Below are 25,644 nucleotides of genomic sequence, written 5' to 3'. Positions count from 1 at the left end.
AAAAAAAAAAAAAAAAAAAAAAAAGTTCCTGATATCACCTAAGGAGATTAATTAAGCTTGAAAGACTTCTTACTTACAGTGGGAATTTGAACTTGAAATTTGGACATCCCAGTCAATTTTTTTGCACAATGCTTATTGTAGGTCACATTAAAATAGCATGCAATGGACTGGAACAAGATTCAGCTGATGCTATCCATATAAACATTGTAAACAACTAATTGCATTTTTTTAACAAAGAAAAAATGCATAAACAAATTCCACTTGCAGAATCAGTGATTTCAGCTGGGTGGAATTCTGCAAATGCCTCTCCTCATCAAGCAGCCAAGTTGGGTAGCCACTAGTGTCTTTATGAATACTGAATAGGGGCATTATGTCCATACAAAAAATGCATGTGGGGAAAGAGGACAGGTCATCTTTCATGCACACAGGAACACCAACACAAGTGGAGTGTGTTTGTTTTCTACTACTCATAGAAATGTCAAAATGTAATTTATATCTAAGATATAAATGAGACATTCTATCTCATCAAAATGGCCCTTCAGTTGAAGCCAATTGCACCTGTATAAATGCAAAGTCACATGCAGTACATAAAGATTTTCTTTATGGTACTTCAGAGATATTTTTGTGCTCCTTTGTGCAGTAGGCAGCACCAAAGTTATATGAGAAACAGCTGTTCCTATGTGCCCTCCTGTCTTTCTGCCAGCATAAAATTCTACTTGTTCATTTCTGACACACTCGTTTAGACTCTTGCATCGCTTTTGGGCGTGGCAGGAATGGATGCAGCCCCATCTGTCTGGTCCTACACTGCGTTCCAGCACTGAAGTCCAGCTTCCTCTCAGGCCATCTCTTCTCCAGGCTGCACAAACCAAATTGTCTCTGCCTTCTGCTCCAACCCTCTGATCCACGTGGTGACCTCCTCTAGATTCCCTCCAGGTCAATGTCCTTTGGGGACCCCAGAACTGGAGGCAGCACTCATGGGTGAGGTCTCCCAGAGCTGAGGGGCAGAATTGCCTCCCTCCCCTGCTGCCCACGCTGCTTTGGATGAAGCCCAGGACATATCTGGCTTTCAGGACTGCAAGTTCACACTGCCAGGTCATGTCCAGCCTCTCCTCCACCAGCATCCCTAAGATATTGCAAAAAAATAATCCTATCCTGGCCAAAACTTGGACACTTATGGATATTATTCTCTAGGATGACAGCATATTTTAGACCTTGTTGTAGGAAACAGAAGTCCCAGCCTCTGCCCCTCTCTCTCACTGACTTTCCACATGACCTTGGCCATTTTTGTCTCAGTTAAAGGACCTACAACACAGTGTTGTTTAGCACATACAAGGCAGACTGAATTTGGTAAGCAGCATTCAACTAAAGACAATATTAAAATAGAAATATGGGGTGGTTTTTAAGACATAAGGATGCTGGTAGCAAGCAGAAGAAAAGGATTTCTGTGCTGTATTCAAACATGAGCTCTCCCACTGGAGTTTCTCTCTCAGCAGCATTGAATTTGCCCAGGGGAAAGATCTAGGGAGAACTGAAAAACCTCATCCCAAACGCTTTCAGCAACAGGCTCTCTACTTTGTGCTACTGCAAAGCTGGCAGGACCCTGCAGCTGGCAGAAGTCATTCCTGCCTGATGGCAGAACAGCATCTACGTGAAACAAGTTGGTGATCTCAGACCAATTATGTAAGAACGTATTTCAGCATCACCACTGGAAATAATTAGCAGTTGTATGAACCACAGGGACACCAGCTTCTGATGTGCTTTTTCTGTGGACAATATAATTAGCTTTGGCTCAGACAGTGAACACTTCGAAACCTGTAATAGGCTGAGAAGAGGCTTGTAACCCCACTCTCTAAGAGCTCGCCTTAAATAAGCAGATAAGGCCATTTAAAACATTCCCTATATTTTATTGCCTTCCCCCCCCCCTCAATTTTGGGCTACAGATCAAGCTTAATTACCATCATTCTGCTTTCCTTCAAGTCCTCAAGGAAAGTAAAAATGAAAGTTAACACTACTGGATTCCATAGTCTTAAAACATTTTCCCTCTATCACAGGGAGTGCACAACATCAGCTGCAAACCACATTGCAACGAAACTTCACCACACACCTGAAAACATCACTGCTTCACACACTAGGTAAAACAAAAAGCATCTGAAAGCAGTGTTTGCACGGGTGGGAAATCCTGCTTAAATCAACTCTGCCCCTAAAGCACAGCATTTGAAAGCTCACACCGAAGAGGCTGCAGGCTCTTGTTCCACGTGTGCCTGTACCTCGGGTGCTGCTGTACAGGAGAGCTGCAAGCAGGGCTACCAAAACATAAGGAAAGCAACAAGCCAGAACAGCAAATCCCTCTCATGTGTCCTTTACTCACTCTTAACCAATACCTGTCACATCTTCAACTGCATTTCCTCACACCCAGAAAAACAGCAAAGCCCATCCCACAGCTGCAGACTGCCGCTGTAGCACCAAAACATTCTTCTTAACTAACACCTCTACTGGACCTGAAGAAGTTTTAATGTTCTTCTGTCTTTTTGAGACCATAGCTACATTTTCAATAGAGCACAGCCATCTTTCTCCAATTTTGCAAGATTTAGCTGAGCTTGAAAGAAGATGTAATACTACCCAGTTCTGAAGAATTGACTCAAGAAATATACAGTTCTTATTTCACTGCTTCCTTCTGTATTTTCAAGGCAGAATAACTGTACATGTGGTGCTTTTGTCTGAACTGGTTTCACAATCAAAACAACTTTGATATGGTTAAAAATAAGAAGCCAAAAACATGAAGCTCCCTGAGAACAGTCTAATTTTGCTGTATTTTCTAGCCGTCTAATCAAGGAAACCTGAGAAATCCAATAAGAAAAATGCACTCTTGCACTCAAAGACAATTCTTTGGTCCTCCCTGGCACATTTTCCCTGCAGTCCATTTTGGATTTACACAGGTGCTACTCAAAGCAGAATTTGGCCTCCTTCTCTCAGGTGGCCTGACACATTTACTGCTGTGTGCAGATATGCCCATATATTTTATATGTATGTAAAGCACATTTCCCAGACTAAAACCCTCTCCCAGAGAGTCTCCCTAGGTCTCTGTCTGATTCTGGCTTCATTTACTCCCTTGCAAATGAAAAACATTTCCATTGAAGCAGTGAGGTAACACTTGTCTTAAACGTGTGTGAGATCATGTCAGAGCCATGGTCCATAATAAAAGCAGCTGCTGGTAACTCTTCTGCAAGTTTCCATTCATTCATTCATTAGGGTTTGTTTTTTTTTTTTTTTGCTTGAATTCACATGAGCAATATCCATGGGCCAAGAAACACATTTTAGAATGATAGCTATTTCCCCTTGCTAAAATCTAGAAAGTGCAGCAAACTATCCCAATCCTCACTGAAAAAAAAAAAAAAAAAAAAAAAGAGTTTATTGTATTTTGTTAATAAACAGAGGTGTTTATGGACAAAACATGTGTGAATGTACTTTTGGGAATTATCCTACACTGCCTGCAGGATACGGACAAGATGACCTATATATGGCTTTCCCAGGTTTTTGGTTTTGCGGGGGGAGATTGGTGTTGGTTATGGGGATTTTTTACACCTATAGCTTCTGGTATTTAATTCTAAATTGGGAAACATTGAGTGTACCTATTTAAATTCAGCCTCAGAGATCCATAAGCATAGAACCAGGACCAATGAAACCAGTTCTGTGCCTGCTAATGCCAACAGCCTTTCCATCAGCGACTTTCCATTGCCTTGAAGGGTCACAGGAGAGACAGAAATAACGTGCTCAGATTATAATGTTTTTTCCAGTTCATCACACCAGTCTCTAGGCTTTCAGAAGTGTATAACTGTATTTTGTCATGTAAGTCAGATTCATAGCCTGTCACCACTTCAATCCATTCATTTATAACAAAACATATTTCTTACATATACAGTAAATTCCTTTCATTTTTCACTAAGATGAGCTGATCTTTATCAGATACTCTGATACAGAAGGCAAACACACCATTACTCCCTCTCCACTCGTTAATATTGTTTGTTATATATTGACTCCAAGAAAGGAAATCACATCTATTTAGAGATGATAGTGAACAGAGTGGGGGGGAAAAAGGCAAAACAAAACAAAAACTGCCTATTTTTGAAAAGCAATTAGGTCACTATGGCAGATGGCACAAGAATGACAGAGTAGTTTTTGGTCTGACAAGTGAAGTAATAAACATCTTTACTGACCAGTACTAGTTTACTAGTGTAGAGCAGCAGAGTTAAACACCATGAGCTGCTGCAAAGCTTCTCTACAAGTAGCCAGAATGAGATTGCACAAACACTGACTGGGTCACAAATCAGAGGAGGAGAAAACCAAAGGAAAAATTACTCCAAACATGCTTCATTTACACTTCCCTCCTTTAAGAGGTAAAAGAAAAATAAAGCAGTCGCCCCTCTCCCTTTAGAATCCTGGAGACAGTAAAAATAGAAGAAATGAAAAGCATTTTTGACCATGCAATAATACTTATTGCACTCAATGTGATTATTGCTCAAGGGCCTTTTCCAAAGGCTCCAGATGCCATTTAAAAAGCTGATATAATGCAGGGTGTCTCACAGTCCAAATCCTGAATGAAAAAATATGAATGAGATTAGATAAGTAGTTATTTTGGTCTCCAAACTGGCTACCCCTGATCTTTCTAAGAGCTGGAAAACAGAATTATTCATGTGCTACTATTGCACTACCCAACACTCACAACTTGACCATGCTTCTTGTGGCCACATTAGAGCTCCTCAGTGGGCAGCTCTTAGCATGATTTTGTGAAAACAGTCAAATGCCACCTCCTCAGAAGCACTTCTGGCCAGAGATGAAAAGTACTTGCTGGTTTCAAATCCAGGCAACCTGTCCTGTGGCTGACTCTAACACCCATGTCAAACATGGCCTCGAAACATGAGCGTGGTGTGGAATGAGGTGTAATCTGGGAAATCCAACTGATCCATCAGCCCTCCTGGCCACAGTGATGTGGGTTTTCAGCAAGATTATATAGGAGATATCAGAGAATCTCTAAACTTACCAATATGACACAAACAATGTGTTTCTAAGATAGTCAATGCAAAACAAACAACAAAAACTCCAGAAAATCGCTGTCAAGCAAAGTACATCTTGCCTTAAAGTAAATTATTGCACTTAAACTGCCTTTCTCCATGTGAAATAAAATCCAGCTACACAAACTACTTTATCCCCATGATTTTGATGGCAGAGAGTACCAACCCCCAAACAAAATAAACTGAAAAGCAAGAATGTAAACACGACTGTGCTCCAGTGACTTTGCATCTCAGTGTTGTCTGTGTAGGGTTTCACTACCTAGAAACTGATGTGGTGGAAAGAAAACCCCTGAGAGCTGTGCGGAGCACTGGGAGCACTGCAGCTCCCATCTGCAGCACATTGCTCCCTTCCTCCCCCCAAAACTCATCCCTATTTATACACACACATGTATTTGCTTCACTCCTGTGGTCCCATCCCTGACCCTGGAACACTGGCATTCAATCATTGTTTTTATTAAAGTTAGTACTTTATACTTAGTGAGAATGAAATTTTGTCCACTAATCCCAGTTTTTAGTTATATAAATGCACACTAGGTGCACTGAAGACCAAGGAACTACATTTATATATGCACTGGTAAAGGAAATGTTCTTTTCTTGTTTGGGTTATATGGGGGGGGTGGGGAGAGGAAATAGGCTGGTGTGTCTGGTTTTAGAAGGAGAGTTAAATGGCAAACAAAACTGACTCAAGTTTACAGGGATCTAAATAAAGGAACAAGAAAAAAAGCTGCTCACAGAGCTTCTAATAACACACAGCAGAGAAAGCAAACTACATACAAAAGTTTCTGCTTTTCCTTTTTATTGTCAATATGCTCCTTGATTGCATACTGTGTCCAGTGAATAATCCATTTACTACTGTGGTTGGAGTGAATGAAGCTCAGACCTTTCCCATATATGGCAGGGCCTTTTAATCACCAGGGAGCAAGGAGCAATGGAATTTTCCTGGCTTTCTGAGTTTGCAGTGCCCTCTCTTGTACGAAATATCATTTCCCAGTGAGTGCGTGTTACTGGGATTTTGACCTAATTTCCTGCTGTCATTGTCCTTGGGGGGATGTGTAGAAAATCAAACCAAAAGGGCCAACGTCTTGATAGCAAGCAGCTCTCAGGGAATTCTGAATTCCTCTAATTCAAGGAAATCCAGCAGACTAGATCCAATGTATATTTTAAAAAACCCTCAGTATCATTTACATCACTAAATGTATCCCAAGTACAGCCACTGAAATGAAGTTCAGATTCAGGCCAGCTAATGTCCAGGTTACTCCCTCATTTTCACCAATGCAGCAGAAAAGAGATTAGTGGTGTTTTAAATTACTGGGACAGCAGTAGGGTAATTCTCAGCTGGCCTGCTTTTGTCAGTATAATATACATTAGCCACAGAAATGCTTGGCTCTGTATCATCTGGATTGCCTAAACACTCGTTCATATTTACAGCAATCAAAATGCTGCACTTCAGTCTTTATAATCCAAGCTCTGTTTGAAGTGGCAAAGCAACAGCTGTGGCTTATCAGACATCTGAATGAAACTCCTCATTTTCATAGGAGGGGTGTGGCTCTGCACATGGGGATATGCTGTTCCCAAAGCCAAACAAAGCAGCAAAACCCCTCTCCTCTCTGCAGAGCCAGGGCTGCAGCCCTCCAAAGTGATGCTGACTAGAGGCATCCTGCAGCACCAGAGCAGGTTAAGCTGTGCAGATAAAATGAGAGCTGACCAAACAATTCTCCAACCCATTCCTATTTCCACACATTGAAGCCCAGCTCTTGGAGTTTCTTTTCCAAACCTATGAGTCTTAACTAGGCCAGAGCAAAGCCAAATTTTCCCCAGCTCAATGACTGTTGAAATTGCTGAGAGAAATGAGGTTATCATGAGGTCATTAGAAAGGTGCAGGTAAAATCCTTTGCCTCCTCCCTCTGCAGCTGAACCTACTCAGACTGAGAAGAAATTGTCCTCAGTACAGCTGATATTAGGAAATGATGGTCTGGGCTATCACACTAGCACTGCTAGGTCCTCTGAAATTGAGAGGAATTATAAAAGGTCATGCCTTCGTGCTTCTGGGATGAAAGGTTTTACCAGGGTGAACATTGTGGCTCAAGGGAAAAAAAAAAAAAAAAAAAAATCAAGTGAGGGCCATTTCACCATTAGAGAGCTCACTGTCAAAGAAAAGAATAAAGTGGGAAAAGGGTAGTAATATGCCCTGTGGCAGTGAGACAGGCAAGAGAGAACATCAAAGCCTTGCAAATAAGAAACAAACAATGGCCTGATCGCAGACTGATTCATTTGGGCAGAGCTGCCTTTGATGAAGACTGGAATCCAATGGGCAGCAGCCTGCAGGATCTAACCTTGACTTCTGAAGGAGCCCAGGAGCTGCTGCTCCTGCCTCGCTGGGTGAGGGTTTGTCCAGCCCTGCTCTGCTCCTCCCTAGGCAGAGCCAGCTCCTTTGGACAAGGACACAAATCAAGCTGCCAGCACACCTCAGGCCCTTTGTTTGCATAGCTGTCACAGGTTCAGGCTCCCTTAGCCATTTAACAAATCATGAACACCAACTCTTCCTCACACCGAGTTACTTAACTTTTAGAAGGGACCTGGTGATCTCCATACCTCTTAGGTCTCCACAGTTTTGGGGGAAGATTGGGAAGGTCACACATACATGTATGTGCAGTGACACTGGCTCCCTGCATTTAGCAATACCTTTCTTCTTCATATCTGCTGGCCTACAAAGTTACCCTTCTGAACAGATCCCAAACCAGAGCATTTACAGCAAAACTTTATCTCCACAGACCTATTTATAACCCTTCTATGAGCTAAATTCCAAAGATTTTTTTTTTTCTTTGCCATTTAAGGACATAAACCAGAAAATGTGCAAACGGGTGGGTTCACACCCTCCCCAGCAAGTCTCAAGGGAAAATGCTCTTTATTTGTATTCTGTACACAAGAGGGTGTGGAAACATGTAACATTTCCATTGCCTGAAATCTTTCCCTAATATTTCCCCCACTGCAGTTTGGCCTGGCCCCAGGGGTTTACAATTTCAACTGCTCTCATCAACATGAGACTGAACAAGCAGATAAGGTCCAGCAGCTTGCTGAGTAGTTTTGCTTCCAAGCTTATGTCACTATGGTGGATCTGTAAGCAAAAGCTGCCTTTGTGCATTTTTGGAGCACACATGACAGCTTCACAGGAAGACTGGTCCAGATGCAGCACAAACAATTCAATCTTCAAGCACACAGGAAATGTCCTCTAGACATGACAGCACAGCATCACCACTGAGCCTGTTCTGCCTTCACCTCATTCCCTGGGCTTCAGCGGTTTTATATCTATAATCTAGAAATGGAATACATATCTGTGTGAACACACCAAGAAAAAAAGTCTAAGATGATCTGGGAAATCAGTCAAAAATAAAGTTTTAGCCAGTGCCTAAACCTGTCATTTTGGTATTGCAAATTCTTTACAAACACTGATGAACTAAGCCCCAGCAGACCCATGGGCTAAATACAGAAAGGTACAGCTTATCCTTTACTTGGAGATAGAGAAATAGACACACAGCCATTAAGTGACTCACCAGGTATTTATGACCACAGGAAAAATTCAAAGGAGAAATTACTCCAGTGGCTTAAGATATTGCTGCTTTTTCCCCTTTCTTTCACCTGCTTCCTCAGCTATTTGGTCCTGCCCTCACTGCAAGCCAGCAGGACAGTCCCCACAAGCAATTCTTCTGGCTTCAACACTGCTGTAGAGAAGATTTTCTAATCGGGAGGTGCCCCTATGCTTCATGGACAGAGTTTTCCCCTCTTGAGGGGCAGGAAGAGGAAAGAGACATCAGTTTGTGGTGGAGGTTCTAAAGGAAAAATGCATGGAAAGGAGCACTTCCTTAAAGCAGGATGTAAACCACACAGTTAACATACCAGCTGAATAACAGTGTTACATTCCCTAACCTTTTTGGTTGATCCAATCTGTTTCAAGAAATATAGGAGCAAGCTCCCCCGGGGGTGGGAGGGATCCCAAATTACAGAGTACTGAGCGTCCTTCCCTGCTGGGCTAGTTGAATGCACAAAAGCGTCAGGAAAGAAAAAAAAAAAGTTATATAGTTCAACAGTCCTGTGACCTCGGTGTTTCATCCAGACAGGTCAGATCTAATATGACCTTCAAATGCCTCTGAGTCAGATTTCAGCCTTAGCCAAATCCTTGACAAGCAGCAGCTACACCTTCCAAGCAGGAGCAGCACCCCAAGAGGAGGTGCCTACACATAGGGTAGGTGACTTCCTTCCAGCACATTGTCCCCAAATCCATTCTCACCCATTTAACCACTCAGCAGCTCTGCACAAAGCCAGCAAACCATCCCCTTTCCCAAAGCACACACCTTTCCCAAAGTAGTAAGGCAGCAACTTTCTCAGTAGAAGCTGCCAGGGGGTAGTTACTAAGAGGAGACAATTTTTAAAGAATGAAAGCTCCCTTTGAATGCAGGCTCCCACTCTCTGCACTCACAGGCCTGTGTGCCTCAGGCTTTGTGCACCTGGAGCCCAATCCCACAAACTCCCTATACAGCTCCTCTCAAAGGCAACGAAAAGCTCCCAGGACTGCACTACCCCTTCTGTCCTGTTACCTTTTTTGGTGCTTTCTCCCACACCCAGGAGAGTCCAGATGAGCCCTGCAGATGGACAGTTATGCTCTCTTGGCCCTCTCATTCTTAGGCATATATGGTTTCCTGTCCCTCTGTGTTCACACACTGGGATCAAATGTTCCAAGCTGCACCCTTGGCAGATAAGGGTTAAGAACTCCACTGATCTTTAATACAAAGTAAAACTCAGGCAGCCCACAAGAATAGGTCTCATGTAAGCAGCTACTGAGAAATCAGAGTATTTTCCACATTCCCAGAACATTCAAGTTCTATTTGTCCTGCAGGAAGGAAGTCCTGCAGGCTCTCACTTTTCTACAATGAAAAGATCACCCCCACAGGCAAGGCTGCTCCAGCTGTGCAAAGGGAAGTGTGAAACAAGGAGGACTTCCAGTCAGTCTCCTGATAGAGCCTCCCTGGCATCTTCATAGGACAGAAGCCATGTCCTGGCAGGCAGCCATGAGAAAAGCCTTGCCCTACCTTTGTGGTCTCCCCACCTGGAATAAGCAGCACTGCTCCCTAATCCTCAATGGGACTGAGCAGGTGCTTTGTGCCACATGTGGCCCCATGAACGAGACCAGTAAAAAACCTTCCCATCTAAATGCACTTCAATTTTCCCTCTAATGCCAGCCAGAGGAACTTACACCCTTCCCCACTTTCCTTTCAAACCACCTATCTTTCAGTGTCATTATTGCATTGTGTGTATCAGTGTTGGACACTTATTTCTATAAAAGCTCAAGGGAAGTGACCCCTTTCTCGGGCTGCTCCATGCCAGAATAATGCTGTGAGTATATGAAAAAGCAGTTGTAGAAAATCCCTCATTCTCCTAAAAAGTGTTTACATCACTCACTGTCTAAGTGTATTCAGAGTACACAGGACTCCCATTGCATCAGGCCCTGAATCCATTAATGATGGTATTGATTTCACCAGGACTAATCCTGTGAATGAAGGCTGTGGAATTGATCCTCTTGTCATTGCAAGTGGCAACAAAGAGGAGTTTTCAGGACAAACAAATTATTTCAATCGAGTCTTTTGTTCACAGACATGTCATCTGGTATTTCTTCCTTCCCATCATGACTTGGAGCCATTAGCACATGCAGGTTTTATTAAGATTGCCTATCAAAGCAGCTTCCCCAGAAAAGGCAGACCTATCATTTCTTGAAATATATTGAGAAAAGTTCTGCCCTGCTTTACCTTATTATCGATTACCTTTACCTCATTACCAATTTAATAAAGCAAATGGACTAAAAGCTTTGTTCCATTTGTAATTTATGTTAAAAGAGTCTGTTCTGTTGATTTTGGTGTGTATAGTTTTAGGGTCCCATCCTGTCTAAATGGCAGGAGAAAAAGATGAGACCTGCTGCAGATGAGGACTTTCTGCTACATTTAATGCGACAGAAAAAGAATGGAGGCAGAGTCCGAGGGTTCTCCAATGGCAAATCATACAAACACAGTCATTCACAGTATGGTATCTTAAATAGACAAATTATAATAAATACATGGTTCTTACAAAAAAATCCCACTCTGCCTCCTTATTTTCTTTGAGCTTCTGCCAAGGAGGGGATGTGTTATTTTCCCAAATTATTCTCCTGTCTGCCTTTTAGCAGGGGAAGCCTTCTCAGGCAAAGTTGTACAAAAACTGTACACTCTGAAAAGAAATTCTCCTCTGAAAACAAGTACTCCATAAAAAAGTCATTTTAAAACAGTTATGTTTTCATTCTTCCAAACAACATTTGACATATGAGACAAATCTGTTCTATCCCTGCAGGTCTGGCCAGAGATTAGCAGCTTGGTCAGTGTCTGCAGCTACCAAGCATTCATCTGCAGCTAACTCCCTTCCTCCCTTCATTTTCCCAGCCCTTTCCCTGAGAAATTCCCTGCTATGCAGAATATCATGCTATCAGCAGCCAGCCTTGCACAATGCTTTCCAACTGTCCCAACATGTCAAAGAAGCTGGGAAGGGGAGCCTGCTAGCCAGCTCTCCCCAGCAGCACTGACAAACACAGAGCCAGACTTCCAAGAGCTCCAGTCCCACCCAAGTGCATTCTTTAATCCCCCCTTTTAACAGGAAAGACAACTTCACAAGAAACATTCTGGCAACGCATTGCCGTGCATCTTGGAGGCTGAAAACAAAAACTGATGCCATCTATTGTCAACAATACTTCTGTGAAAGGCTGCCATGAGGGACATCTGCTTCAGTGAGTATCAGATCTCTTACATTAACCAGAGCTTTACTGTATCTGTATCAGTTACGCCATGAGACTGCCCTTGCAGTCGGGCTGCCCTGAAAGTCCACATATTAAGTCGCAAAATTAAAAAACAATTCACCAGACCTTAACACACTAAAAGCTTACTCATCAATAATGCTTCCCAAAAAAAAAAAAAAAAAAAAAAAAAAAAAAGGGGGGGGGAGTGGGGGAAGAAAAAAATAAAGAAAAGAAGGGGTAGATAGGTTATTGCTCTACTAACAAGCCCACCAAAGGATCAAAAATGGAGTGGTGGGACCAGCACTCATCAAGGTCCAGCAGGGTGAGCAAACATGCATCCCCTCTCCACCCGAGATCTCCCTTAGTTCACGACGAACATCTGGAAAGGGGGGGGCACAGAGAGAGAGGAGGAGAGCAGAGAGAGCTCCGGCAGCTCGTTCAGACCCGCGTGCTGCTTAATCTGCAAGGCAAAGGCGGCGAGCCCGGCTCGCTCCAAGGCAAGCACGTCCCGAAAGCCCTTCCTTACCTCTGGCTGCAAAGTTTTCAGCTAGTAGAAGGAAATGAATAACTGGCTGCTTGGGCAGGAGCGCAGCGAGAAGGGCGCACCAGCAGCCTCGCACACACACAGCCCTATTCAATAAAAGTGCAGCTTTTCCTTGGCCCCTCCCAAAAGTCAATGCTAAGTGAATACATATCCCTTATGTTTACAATTGGCAGGCGGCGGAATGCATTGTCCTCAATTTATTCTGATGGGCAGCCAATGGCTGCGCACAAGCCAAGGTGGGCTCAGCCTGCCTGCAGAGATGCCTGTCATTCCCCAGGCATGCTCAGGAAGCCACTCATCAGAAAACCAAGACCGAAAAAGCTCAGAAAATTTGTGCGAGCTGCCAAAACTGTCTTGCTACATGCCCTTTTTTGGTTATCCTTAGCAGGGCCTCTGAAAGTAAATCCTCTGTCAGGAACAATCATAAGAAATGTTAATCTTGGAGAAAGAGGCTGTCTTGTTGAACACAAATGGAGCTTAAAAAAAGGAAATGCACTGAATGGAAAGGGATACAGTAAACATATTTACTTTTTGCACCAGTTTTTTTTTTTTTTTTTTTTTTAAGCAAATAATTTCACCACAGCTAAACTACATTGTATTTTTTTTAACGAGGACCACATGTAAAAGGCAACAGAAACACTCTGCTGCGCAAGCTTGATTCTGCAGGAGAGACACACCAGTGGGAAAGGCACATGAAAGATGAGTTGGCAGGCTTCACAGCCTGATTCCATTTCAAACGGTACAATAGAAGTTACAGATAGAATAGCCATATTCTGAAAAATAACTTTTAAAGAGATTCGAAACTTGATGATGATCCTTGGCAAGCTGGACTATTTGTGTGCACAGGTTTAGTTTATAGTTCTAAAACTATTCATTTAGAATTAAATCTGGCTCATTTGCTATTAGAATAGCCCTACATCTCCTTAAAATGACTGATGTTTGCACTGTCTTTGAATATTATCAATAAAGTAAACTTAGATTAATTTTTATCTTTGTTTTGCTTTAGTGATCGCACGCTGCTGATAACTTTGCAAATTATGCAGGTATCTTAAAAATGGGCAAACAGATAAAGACTGGTCATGGAAACATACAAAGTACATAAACTAAGTGTGAAAATAAAGATGAAAATTATTGCCTAGAAAACAGCACAGTACAGAGATCCCAACATGCACATGTACCAGCCACTAAGAAAGGTTGCAGAGCAGCTGACTGCTCTAAGGGAATGAGATTCCAGACCAGGGGATGTTCTGCAGATTCATATTTGACAATAACATACACAAAGCCAGTTAGAGGGAAACTATGTGTAAGATGACTTTGCAGCTTAATGGGCTAAACTATTTCAATGCCTTTCTGGGTCCTTTTTTCTGCCACTGGGCCCCACAGATTTAGTCACATGTGTAATGCAAGAAGGATCCAGTTCACAGACAGTAAACTAATCCTTATAGCATTAAAAAAACTCAAGGAGAGCCAAATCTATGCAGATTTACAGCAAGAAATCATAATTATTCTAGTGCCATTTTAGATTTCATTTCCTTATTATATGAAGCAAAAAGTGGTGTTTGTTTTTTGAAGGCACTTTTTTCCTTCATTTTAACAACCCTTTGGAAAATTCTTCTAATGTCACACAGCACCCATGATGTGGCTACAACAGTTTTAAATATTAAAAAGTAATACCTACAGCATATATGCAACTTTGTTTTGTGGTATTTACTAAACAAGAGAGAACAAAATCCTTGTTCTCAGTCATTCCACTAACTACAGAAATTATTAGCCTATGTATCCATGACCAAATGAAAAGAGGTAGTGACATTATTCAGGAAGGAATTACAAATCTCTACTGGATCTTAGCCTCCCCTAGATTTTTAGGGTGGAAAACACTGAAGAATCCAGGCTAAGGATTAAGGGATGTGGGTTCTCAAAAGAGAAAACTGAAGGTTAGGAGTACCCTCAGGTTCTCATTCCAGCACAGCCATCAACGCCTGCAATCTCAGTGTCCACTGCAACAGGGAGAAGGAAGGGATGTACTACCTAAAGATGAAAGCAATTGGGGCTTTTTGTGGTATTTTAGCTTTTTTAAACTGGGTTTTTGTGGTATTTTAGCTTTTTTTCTTTTCTTACCATGATTTTGATACTCCCTTGCTAAAGCATGCCAAACTCTGTGTTCCAAGTCACCTTTCCATCAAAATTCCACCAAAAAAAACCAATTTTGCTTTGGGGTAATTGCATCATGAAAAGTAAAGTTTACATCCTTCTTGCTCAGTTGAATTTCATTGACAGGAACTTTTGGATTCCATGACTCGAAGCTTTGAAGCCAATAAACTGTCACAGATCCCAGAGTTTTCCTGGAGATGCTACTGGAATCCTGAGCTTTGAAGAATGCAGAGTTAAATTCTGGTGGGTGCCTCTCTGCATCCTATGCCAGGATGCCACCCATAAATGTCTGCTGTAAATACAGTTATAACCTGCCTAAATCCACAATTGTAACAATTTAGGGAACTCCCATGGTAGTCCTTACCCTCACCACCAGGACTGCCAGTCTAGCCACACCCCCCCCTTTGCTTTAACAGTGAGAGACCCTTTGTGCCACAGCCCAGACCAAAAAATATTTATGGGACTGGAATAACACAAATCCTGGTTTATGATTGCATATGTAAGACATAGAGGAAAAAACAGTATATGCAGAAATGAAACCCCTAAATCAAGTACAATTTTAATGTCAATACCTTATCACAGTCAGGAAGGGCCCTGCAAGTGGTCATTGCTAAGCTCTAAAGTTTGATATCACAGGGCAAGGGTGGGACTGCTTGTGATAAGAGTCAGAGCAGTTCTACATTTGGGTTGTTAGTGCATTCTTGGAGCCCTCAGCCTGCAGTCTCTCCCTCAGAAGAATCATGTTAGAAGTACCTGGAAATCTCTGTCGACACTGGGGCTCTCGCAGGTTGATCAAATTCTCCTGCAAAATTTACAGCTTAAAGCTGAGGTAAATCTGTGGTCTAGAAATCCAGTGTATAGCATCCCCCTGGAAGGGCATCTCTGCTTGCTGTGTGCAGACTCTCTGAACCATTTGCATTTTGGCACCACAAAGCCCTTGAGGCTCAGCAGACAGGGGTGGCCAGAGGGTCCACTTGGGTTACTGCTGGTCCAGCCTCAGAGTGCCTTCTTCCCAAAGCAGCTGTGATGGCAGAGCTGTGATCCCTGCCTGGAAAAAGACTTTGGGGTATTTATGGAGGGGCAATCTTTGCTTTTCAAAATGAAATAATTTCTATTATTGAACTTCCCAAAATTATTTCTCTTTTTATTTGATATGGTGCAGGTGATCATTACTGAGCAGCACTGTCCCACCCCTGTCACTGCAATGTCTTCAGCTGCCATTCCAGAGACATATCCTGAACCACTCCAGAGACACATCCTGAGCCACACCACACCTGCACATTCCCACAATACAGCAAGATGCACACAGAGCATCAAATACACCACAGGGAAGGGCATTCTTCCCATCTGTACCAAACTGGTTCTTGCCTCTCACCCCCAAATTGTCTTTTTTGTTGTTGTTGTTGTTGTTGTTGTCTTCACAGCTAACAGTAGGTCAAACTGTCCTAATGCTCACAGCAAAACCACTGAAGTCTTTAGAAAGTGCTCTTACCTGACAGGTTTGGGTTCCCTTCACATCTCTGCAGTGCAACATTTCACTGTGAAACTCTGCCATGCTTTGTCTCTGAGCACAGCAGGGATGGAAAGGACTCTTAACATTCCCAGTGAAAAAATACATCCCTGGAGGGTCACATGGCTGGGGCAGAGCTTGGTCCTACCCTGTAAACCCTTTAGGGAGCTAAAGGAGGTCTTGAGAGGAGAGATAGGATTCCCTTCCCTGGCAACATTAAAAAAACTTCTCTTGCTCCTCACTACTTATTGGAGCCCCTGAAAAAACAGGCACAACTGCATCATCCTTCACTTTCAGCCCTTCTGGAATATAAGTGCTAAGTGGAACTTCACCATCAAAGATGAGGGGGACTTTAAGTTTACACAAGATGTCCAGGCTAACCAGATGTTGCAGGAGTCCTTGTTGCCCATACCAGGGTAGGTGGCACCTGTGTCGCTTTCTTGGATGGAAGGAAGGAGGAGTAGACCTCCCCTGGCCCCCAGGGGACACAATCAGCTCAGGAACTGGTTTGGGTGAGGAGCATACCCGGAGCAAAGTCAGCAGCAGGAGCACTTGAGATGGTTCACCAGCTTACACGTGGGCTTTCCAGCAGCCTTTGCCATTCCCCTCCTTAGAGGGGCAGCAGGCAGGAAATGTGCCGTGCACCCCAGGCCTGCTCACACCTCCTCTCTCGCTCCAGGCCAGCTCAGAGAGCGTGGTTTGGCTCTGCATTTTTTTCTCAAACCTCCTGACAGCATAAAGAGAGCCCGGTGCGGCCTTCCCCCACCCCAGCAGACATTTCTAAATGATGCTATGGCTGTGCCATTTCCACAGCTCATCTGAAATCAGCCTCATCTCACACATCTCCCAGGTGCTGGAGCTCACAGCTGTGGCACTCTGACATGAAGGTGAGGAAGCTGAGATTTGTGAGCCAGCCACCCAGATGGCAGCTCTGGCTGGGGGATTGCTGCTGAGGGCACGAGGGAGAAGCCCACACACCACGAGCAGATTTGATCATCCTCATAATTACCTCCTGGGCACAGACAAGCTGCTTCTATGTTAGACAGGCAGAGGTAACTTTTTAGGAAAGTTTCACACGTGCTGCTTCGGGCAATATCTTTTGGCCTGAAATAGCACAATCCATAGGACTTCAAAGCCACCAGCATGCTCAAAGAGGGTGTAAAAATTACCACAAAAGAGAGCAGAGAAATATGAGCATCTTTTCAAACGCAGGGCTGTGTGCAGTACAGTAAAAACCTAGTGCTGCTCAGAAACAGTAACAGGACTAGAATGTAAGGACTGAGAAGGGTGCACTTCCTAACCCAGATTCCAGCCTCAGTCTGCCTAGGACTCATTCATAGCCAGTGGAAGAGCCAGAGCCCTGCAGGGAGCTATTCCCATCATGGATTTTCAGCACATACCCAGGGCACAAAGCCTCTCACTCTGAGTGCCCCAAACCCCCCCTGAATGGCAAGGACTGTGCTCTGCTCCTACCTGAGAAGCAATACAGTTATTCAGAGTGCTAACAAAAGCAATCAGTGAATAAACACTGGATGTTGTTGAAGGTGCAGGAATCAAAAAGCAAGTCATGAAAACCAAGCAAGGAACAGATGGTACCACTTTTCAGCTTTCCTAAAGGTATTGGGAAAGAAAAGCCCCCAGGCTACAGGGAAGAGACTAACCCAAGCACCCTAGAGTAGGATTTAGTCAAGTATTTCCATGAGCAGCAATTCCTTACCTTGGATTAAAGTAATTAAAAATCTGCATATAATTATGCCTCTTTGCCATTCATTTTGGTGTAATATATCTACCCATTTCTGCTAGGTGAAGAATTTTATTTCTCTGAGTTTAGACAACTAAACATGTGCAAAGCACATTTATACACTAAAAAGGATCAAAACTAAAAAGACCTGCTGGAAAAATATATTTTGCCCACAACAAGAAAGAATTAATCATGGTCACAGTGACTTTACCTTACTAAAAGCAAAACAAACAACATAGTGGCCCATATTCCAAAGAAAACAGAATACCTGCACTTTTCCACTACAAAACTAAGTCTAGCTATTAGTACACAGTGCCCCCCAAAGAACAGAGACTTCACAGCACCTTCACTCGCTAGCAGAAAAGTTAAAAAAGAGCTCTTCTGCATTGCTTCCAAAAGTGGGAGTTTTACACACTTTTTCTGCAGGTGAACACAGGCTAAGAGAACTCTGCTCTCAGGAATCCCTTTTTTAAAGAACATGCCCATTTCTCACACAGAGTACAAACTGGACAGCAGATATGTGTCATTTTCCAAACAACTCAATTTTCCACTGCCAGTCATGAAAAATTACACACAATGCAAGCAGCAGTGCTCAAAAATTTACACACAGTCTCTATGTGCCTTATTTTGAGAAAAATCAGTGCCTTTGCCCCAAACAATTGCAGAGTACACACTCCCCCTTGTAAATTTGGCTTTGATTCCAGTATTGTTTTCCAGGCAGAAAAGATGGTGCCATCATCTGCTTTTGCAACCAGCTTACAAATTACACAGCTGCTGGTACAGGCATTTTGAGGGTGAGGCATATTCCTCGGCCTTGATTCTCCCCTCACTTAGAGCAGGCTACACCAAGTATCAGCCTAATCAAATCAATATTCTCTGACATCTCCTATTGTTACAGCAATGTGAGAACCAGGCCCCTTTGTGCTCTGATGCTAATGAACTATTCAGCTTCAGCAGCTTGGCTCAGGCAGTGAGCAGAGGTTAGGGCAGGGTCATTAACTTGGACTCAAATGAAAAGCACAACTTCCACAGGCAAAGCCCATTTAAGTCCCACACATGCCCATGTTTGCAAACAATAATTGTGATCTTCATTTAGGTCTCCTGTGCAGCTCTGCCTGCTGTAAGAGAATTCAGCACTTGCAACTGCTACTCAGTGGCCACATCCCTAAGGATGGCAAGCCATAGAGAGAGAAAGGCACCTCAAGCAACTGAATTTTCTCAGCAAAATGAAGTAGAGGTAGCTGCTGGCAGGAATACCTGATTCTGGCAGTATTTGCCTCAAAGAGTGAATTTATTACTGTCCACACTTTACCACTGCCTAAGGGGAACAGTGTGAATTCAGTCCCCACTTTACAGCCAGCTCATGCTTAATTTTATAGTCATGTATTTCCTGGCATCTTCCCCAGACTCAAAAAGCTCTAACCAGTCTAGGTCACACCACACACCTATAGAGAGAACCTAAATTCTTTCTGTACAGTGTTGCATTTCCATGCCCTACAGGTAAAGCACAGAACAGTAGGAAGCAAAGGGTACTGCTCCCTTTTTAAAGGCTGAAAACAAGGGACTGAAGAGGTTCGTGTAAAGCCAGCTTAGATCCACACTGTTCAGACATTCAGCTCATCCTGGCTATCAGTATGACCCACCTCAGCAGAGACAGCACTAGGAAGAACAAGACAGTGAAGTGGGGGAGAGGTGAGAGCACCCAGACTCTGCTCTCACATGCACAAACACGGAGCTGTGTTTGCCCAGCTCAGAAGAAACTGCAGCTTTGTGCCACTCTCTGAGCACTGACGTTCTGGGCAAGTGCTACCTGCCCCAGTAAAGAACATTTTCAGAACAGGATCTGTAGTGCCCTGCATCTCACCCTCTCAGCTTGTGGGACACAAGGGCAGAGCCACGCCTGGAAGCCAGCGAGAGCAGCCTGTGCCAAAGTCACATGGGGGATTTGTGGGAAGAGATACACATCAGAGTACAGCCCTCCCTCAATCTGCCAGCCATGAAGTCCCCTCTGGACAGGACAAGCCTTTGCCACTTCCTTGGAAGGGGCAAATTTCTGTCTTTGCCAAAGACAACAAATTTAAAGGGAAGAGGAGCAGGCACAGCAGACAGAACCTCGACTGCAGTCCCAGGAATTTTGCTAAGCCAAAACCTCTGTCTGCCCTTGGGTTTACCCAATGGAGGGAAGAGGAATTGCAATATCTGCCTCAAAAGAAATTATTAGAAGCAGAGGAGGAAGCAAATTAAGAAATATTAGCAGTATGGCTGTATACCACAGACCAAATTTGGGAACTGGATATGGGAGTGCACCAAGTCCCCAACATCCATCTAGCAGCATTTACTGCCAAGGCATCTTGTTCCAGAGCTGAGAGGCCCTAGTGAAACTACAATTATCCCTACTGCAACATCACCAAGTCATGTCAGCTGGGATTCAAGCTCCACGAGGTGGTCCCTCTGCTTGTATCACAGCAGCGGGATGTGGAAGGCACTCACACTGGTGGGATCATGTGCCAAATCCGTTGTGCACAGGCAGAACTCCACACCAGCAACCCTAGGAAAGTATGAACCCCCAAGGGAGTTTCTCTAAAGATGCAGCATTTGGTGTGATAGTGGACATAGTGGAATGTCTTTCCTTGTCCCCTCTCATAAGGAAATAGTGGGGTTTTGCCAACTGTCCAGTTCATCCTCTTCAAATCTAGATACACCCAGCTTTCTGTGAAGTGCTCTGGGTTATGTCCCCTCACCGGCAATTTCCTGCAAGAGCTTTATTTAAAGAAAATGAATTAAGTATTAATTTAAAAAAATAACCAGGACAGAAGCCTTCATGCTGTACATTACAGGTTTTTGTTTTTTGTTTTTTTTTACTTTACAGTTTTTCATTCTGTGCTGTCTATCCACTGATATCCTCAGACCATCTCAATCATTAGCACTGATAAAGTAGCATAACAGAATTTCTCAGGGGGCAGCTGGGGGTGTGAACTCCAGGCAGCTCTGCTATTTCCCTATATAAACTACATCCCTGGCATAACACTTGATGAGGTAACAGAAGTACACAGAAAACAGGAGTAACAGCTCATCTCTTTCCCACTGTTCCAGTCTACAGTTCCTCTGTACTTCTAAATTACTTGGCTTCCAAGAGATTTAACCCCTGTGCTTTGCTGTGCAAGAGGTGTTAACTGTGTTAAACCCATAGTTTATGGCAAGTTTGAGGTTTATGTAGAACGTAGCTGTTGCACTTCATATCAAACCTACTTTGGCCTGCCCTTTGGTCAGACAGTGAAAAAGAAAGTATTAGAATTAAACTCTCTACACAGGGATCACACTTACTCAAATACTTCATGATCTTCCAGCTCTCCCATGATCAGTGCTCATCAAATACTCATTAAATACCTGATCTGAATGGCTCCAATCTCTATTTGTCCCTTCCCTTACCAAAACGACTCAAGTTCCCCCTCTGTGTCAAGCTCTTAAGCCCTGGAGTTTAGTGTAACCTTCAGTGTACTGATATTTGCAGACAGGGTGCAAATATCCTGTCTTTTTCCTGTTTTTTGACACAGGTGAATGTCACAAAATCAAACTTTCTCTTGTCCCTCCAAAAATATTTCACAGCAATTGCGCACCAAGTGCCAGCTGTACGATGCACACTCCCATGTGGGGAAATAATTCCATCCCATTGGCATTCAGTCCTTTGAATTTATATTTGAAATGCTTTTTAAAGTCATTTTCATGCTCCAATTCTGTTTCTAGAGAAATGGAGATGCAATACTAGCGCTCCCAACTGGCTGTCTGAAGTTCTTCTTTTGTAAGACAAGGTATCTCCTCAGATGCCACTTCCTCAGAGAAGCCATTTATCATCAGGAAAGGCTGCAGTGCTCCTGTATCTTTTTGCATTGGTAACAACGGATACAAGAAATGCTTCCAGATACCTTGAATAATGTCTGTAAGGAATCACTGCTTTTCTGCTTTAGCAACATCAGAGGGAACCAGCAATGCAAGCAGCTCACAGTTTTCTATGAGTGTTCATTGGCATTGTGCTCCTGATTCATGAGTCATCACAAAAATTAACATGGGTATACCTGTGACATGTTCAGAGTATCCCTCACAAAGCAGATCTCAGAGCTGGCTTGATAAGAGTCTTGGGATATAAAGCTCATAAAAAGCAGCAGTCTTTTCCCCATTAAACATCGAAAAGACATCTTTAAGAGCATTTGGTTGAGGATTCATTACATTTTTCCCATAAAGAAAATAAATTCTTCTTCCATAAAACTCTCTAGATTATCATATACTACCCTTTATTAAGGTAGCCCCACTACCATACTGATCTCACTTCCAGCACTCAGCCTCACAAGTCATCAGGAGCAATTCCCTGTGCTGCAAGTTTAGAGATACTGATGATATAAACCAGTCACCAGTGGCTCATGGTTAACATCTTTATTATTTTCAGCCACAGAGACAACATTCATAAATAAAAAAATAATCAGTGAACTTTTTTTAAAAGCGCAAATATGGAAAGAATTATGCCTGCCTTGACAAAAGTCTTTTCACCACTGCTAAATGCTTTTGGGTAAAGGGAAGGGATGTCCTTGCCAGCATCTACCACATATAATATTATAACCATCAGGATAAACATGCACATGCCTTGAGTCAGAGCTGCTTCTGAGTGTCAGAATGCATGTTGAATCCCTAGCTAACAGCCATTGTTTGGATTCATTAGAAGAAATATCACAAATTTGACTTTTTCTAGAATTTAGCAGACTATGACACCATATAGCAAAGAAGAAAAAAAAGTAATATTTAATAGGTTTCCTAAGTGTCCTTAGCTTTTAAAGAGGCTTTAAATTGATAATGGGTTCAGAAACACACTCCTGCCTTTTTTTTTTTCTAGTTTGGAAGAGACCTTAAAGACCATCGAGTCCAACCCATCCCCAACACCTCAACTAAACCATGGCACTGAGTGCCACATCCAGTCTTTTTTTGCACACACCCGGGGATGGCGACTCCACCACCTCCCCAGGCAGACCCTTCCAGAACTTTATCACCCTCTCTGTAAAAAACTTTTTCCTAATATCCAACCTGTATTTCCCTTGGCTCAGCTTGAGACTGTGTCCTCTGGTTCTGTCAGTGCTGCCTGGAGAAAGAGCCCAACCCCACCTGAGCACAGCCACCTTTCAGGGAGTTGTAGAGAGCAATAAGGTCACCCTGAGTCTCCTTTTCTCCAGGCTAAACAGCCCCAGCTCCCTGGGGTTTAGTTGCCAACTTTTAGTGTTCAAAACAAAATTTAACTATTCCATATTTGATTTTAAAAAATGCCACTGAATTTATTGAATTTGGCTTCTGAGCAGTTAAATGCAATTGAATGCTCCCTCAAAATCACTAAGAGGTTTCATACACATATGCATGCAAATCAAATATCAGAGAGGCAGCTTGCTTAAGTCTCTGCCTGGCCCTCCTGGCAACACTTCCCATTTCTGATTGGGTCATGGATAAATTCCCCATCCTTCAGGGAGATACCAGCCCCATTTCTGACAGCCTCTGAGCCACACCATAAAACCATTGAGCTGCTGACTGCAGGAGCAGGCAGTGGGACAGCTACACAGGCTGCAACGTATAGCTCCATATTTCAAATTATTGTCATCCCGCCCCCGGTGCGTGTCAGGAGCTCGTAAAACCACAGTGAGAGGATTTGCTGGTTCCCCTCAGCCCACATGAGCAGGGATTACTCCTCACTTTGCACTGTGCTCAGCAGAGGAATCCCACTGGCCCCCAGCATCCGCCTGGAGCCGCCAGGAACCGTTGGGAAATCCAAGCCATGCAGGGAAGTCCCCCTCTCCCTCCCACAGCTCATCCCCACCTGTGCCAGAGGCACACTGAGCACTAAATAGAATTTGCACAATGCTATGAACAGGCAAAGTTCTATTCAAGCCCTTCACTGGGGTGGTCAGAGTCCCAAATGCCTGTCTTGTGGAGGGATTCCAACATTTTGGAACTCTCCTTGAGTTCGTTATTTAATTAAAAGGAAAAATTTTCCAGTTAAGTTTCATGTATGCCTCCTCTTGACAATGTCAAGTGACATCCTTTCTAATTCTCCACTGAATTTTATAATAAAGTATTTTTATAATAAACACTTTATAATAAAGTATTCCCAGAAATAGAAATGAATGCTCCATTAATGTGCAACAACTGCTCTCAATAACATTTAACAAAAAAAACTCTTCTGAAATACAGTCCAGTGATATTCAGCAAATCTATAAATGAAGACTCCAACAGAGCAAATTTCAGCTCCTGAAATGATATTATTCATTGTTTTCCATTATGATCTCTTGGCAGCCATTAAGGATGTGTGAAGAAGCACAGAGAAATATCCAGAAAAATATTTAGCTTAAGCTTTTTGACACAGTGACCAATTTTCCTATTGCTTTTTCATCTTATCTACCAGATTAGTTGTGATTGATTAGGAAATTCCTGCAGTAGAAGTTCTGTCTTATGAACTTCAACTTCATATGCTTAAAGGGATTAGTAAAAGGCATTTTGATTCATTTTCTCCAAGGGGAAGGGTATTTTCAATAAACGCTGTCCAAATTTAATCAGGAATAAAAATACATTGGTGGTTACATACTGCAAAAGTATGGGAAATTGGACCACTTATTGTTTCAGGCCCAGGCCACCCAAGATTTGAGAGGATTTGGCAGCTTTCAGAAAGTATCACATGAGAGACTGGTTTGACAAACAAAACAAAAACAACCCAGATGGCTGTACTTCCCTCAGCTGCAAGGCAATGCCATCAGAGAGGCCTTGACTCACACAGAAGCATTTCCATTGTGAAAAGGTCAGGTATTTTTTAATTCTTGTACCAAAAATCATGCTTTCCTTCCATTTACTGTAAGCAAACTTATGGTAATGTTATGGAAATTCTCAAAACCCAACCCCAAACAAACCCAGCCTTACAAGAGCTCTCTCCAGACATTGCCTGTTTTTCTCTGAGATATAGCTATCAGTTGAAGGAGTGCACACACACAAGAAGCAAGTAGTTTGCTCCACTAGTCCAAGTACTGGACAGATGATGAGTTTGCAACACTCTTTGACGTGTTAAGAGGAGACTGTGATATTAGATCTCCCAGAGAATTTACACCTGAGGCTCAAAAGGCCCTTGAAAAAGTTGTTGAAGCTCTCCAGCGAAGACAAGCACGGCATTGTGCAATATAACTACCCTTTTTTCTTGCAGTGCTAGAAGAAAACATGCAATTGTATGGTCTCATATTTCAATGGGACACTTGGAAAAAAGATCCTTTAGCCATCTTAAAATTTTCTGTATCACTTGTTTTACTATCCTGTTATGTTGAAGTTTCTGTTACTATGGGGCTGCTCATTTTGACTATATTTCATGGGCTCCCATGGATCACCCCTGTTTAAAGTTGGGTATCTTTTCCCACCACACTCAGATAACAAAGTCAAATCCAAACAGGATCTTCAGGATTCCCACCAACAAGGACAACTCCTCATCTTTTTTAGCTTATTTGGCAATTAAGGGTACTAAAGTTATATCTAATACGATCAGGAGTGCATGGGTAGAAAAAGGCCTTTACAAAACCTTAACACCTACTAAGTCTGCAAGAGAAATCTCCTAGACTGTTGATATTAAATGTCCTCCCATCCATTACTCTGCTGCCATGATGTGAGCAGCACGGGCACAGGAATTCATCCGGGCCCCAGCATTTGGGGAAAGGTACAGGTGGCCCAGTCATTAAGACTTTAGAGTGCAACAGCAGCTGTCAAAAGCTTCTGCCCTCCTGTCTCTGCCCCAAGGAATCTGCTGGCCTGCAG

At 43.0% G+C, this 25,644-nt stretch overlaps 1 protein-coding gene across 7 annotated transcripts in view; it reads right to left on the bottom strand.

Moving 5' to 3' along the window:
• The window catches only part of CALD1 (caldesmon 1), a 227,158-nt gene that overhangs the window by 160,255 nt on the left and 41,259 nt on the right, over positions 1-25,644 (bottom strand). For 2 of the 7 annotated variants that reach the window (XM_053978268.1, XM_053978269.1), the window contains exon 1: positions 12,407-12,567. The exons of 1 other annotated variant lie outside the window; for it this stretch is intronic. The gene's annotated coding sequence lies outside the window, so the exon portion shown is untranslated. Of the gene's footprint in view, positions 1-12,406; positions 12,569-25,644 lie in introns of those variants that run through there. 4 more of the 7 variants (XR_008437262.1, XM_053978272.1, XM_053978273.1 and 1 more) reach the window with 4 other exon arrangements.

Source organism: Vidua macroura, chromosome 5 (genome assembly GCF_024509145.1).
Source record: "Vidua macroura isolate BioBank_ID:100142 chromosome 5, ASM2450914v1, whole genome shotgun sequence".
Lineage (NCBI taxonomy): Eukaryota > Metazoa > Chordata > Aves > Passeriformes > Viduidae > Vidua > Vidua macroura.
Note: the sequence above shows the minus strand (reverse complement) of the source record. Positions and strands in the feature narration are given on the sequence as shown.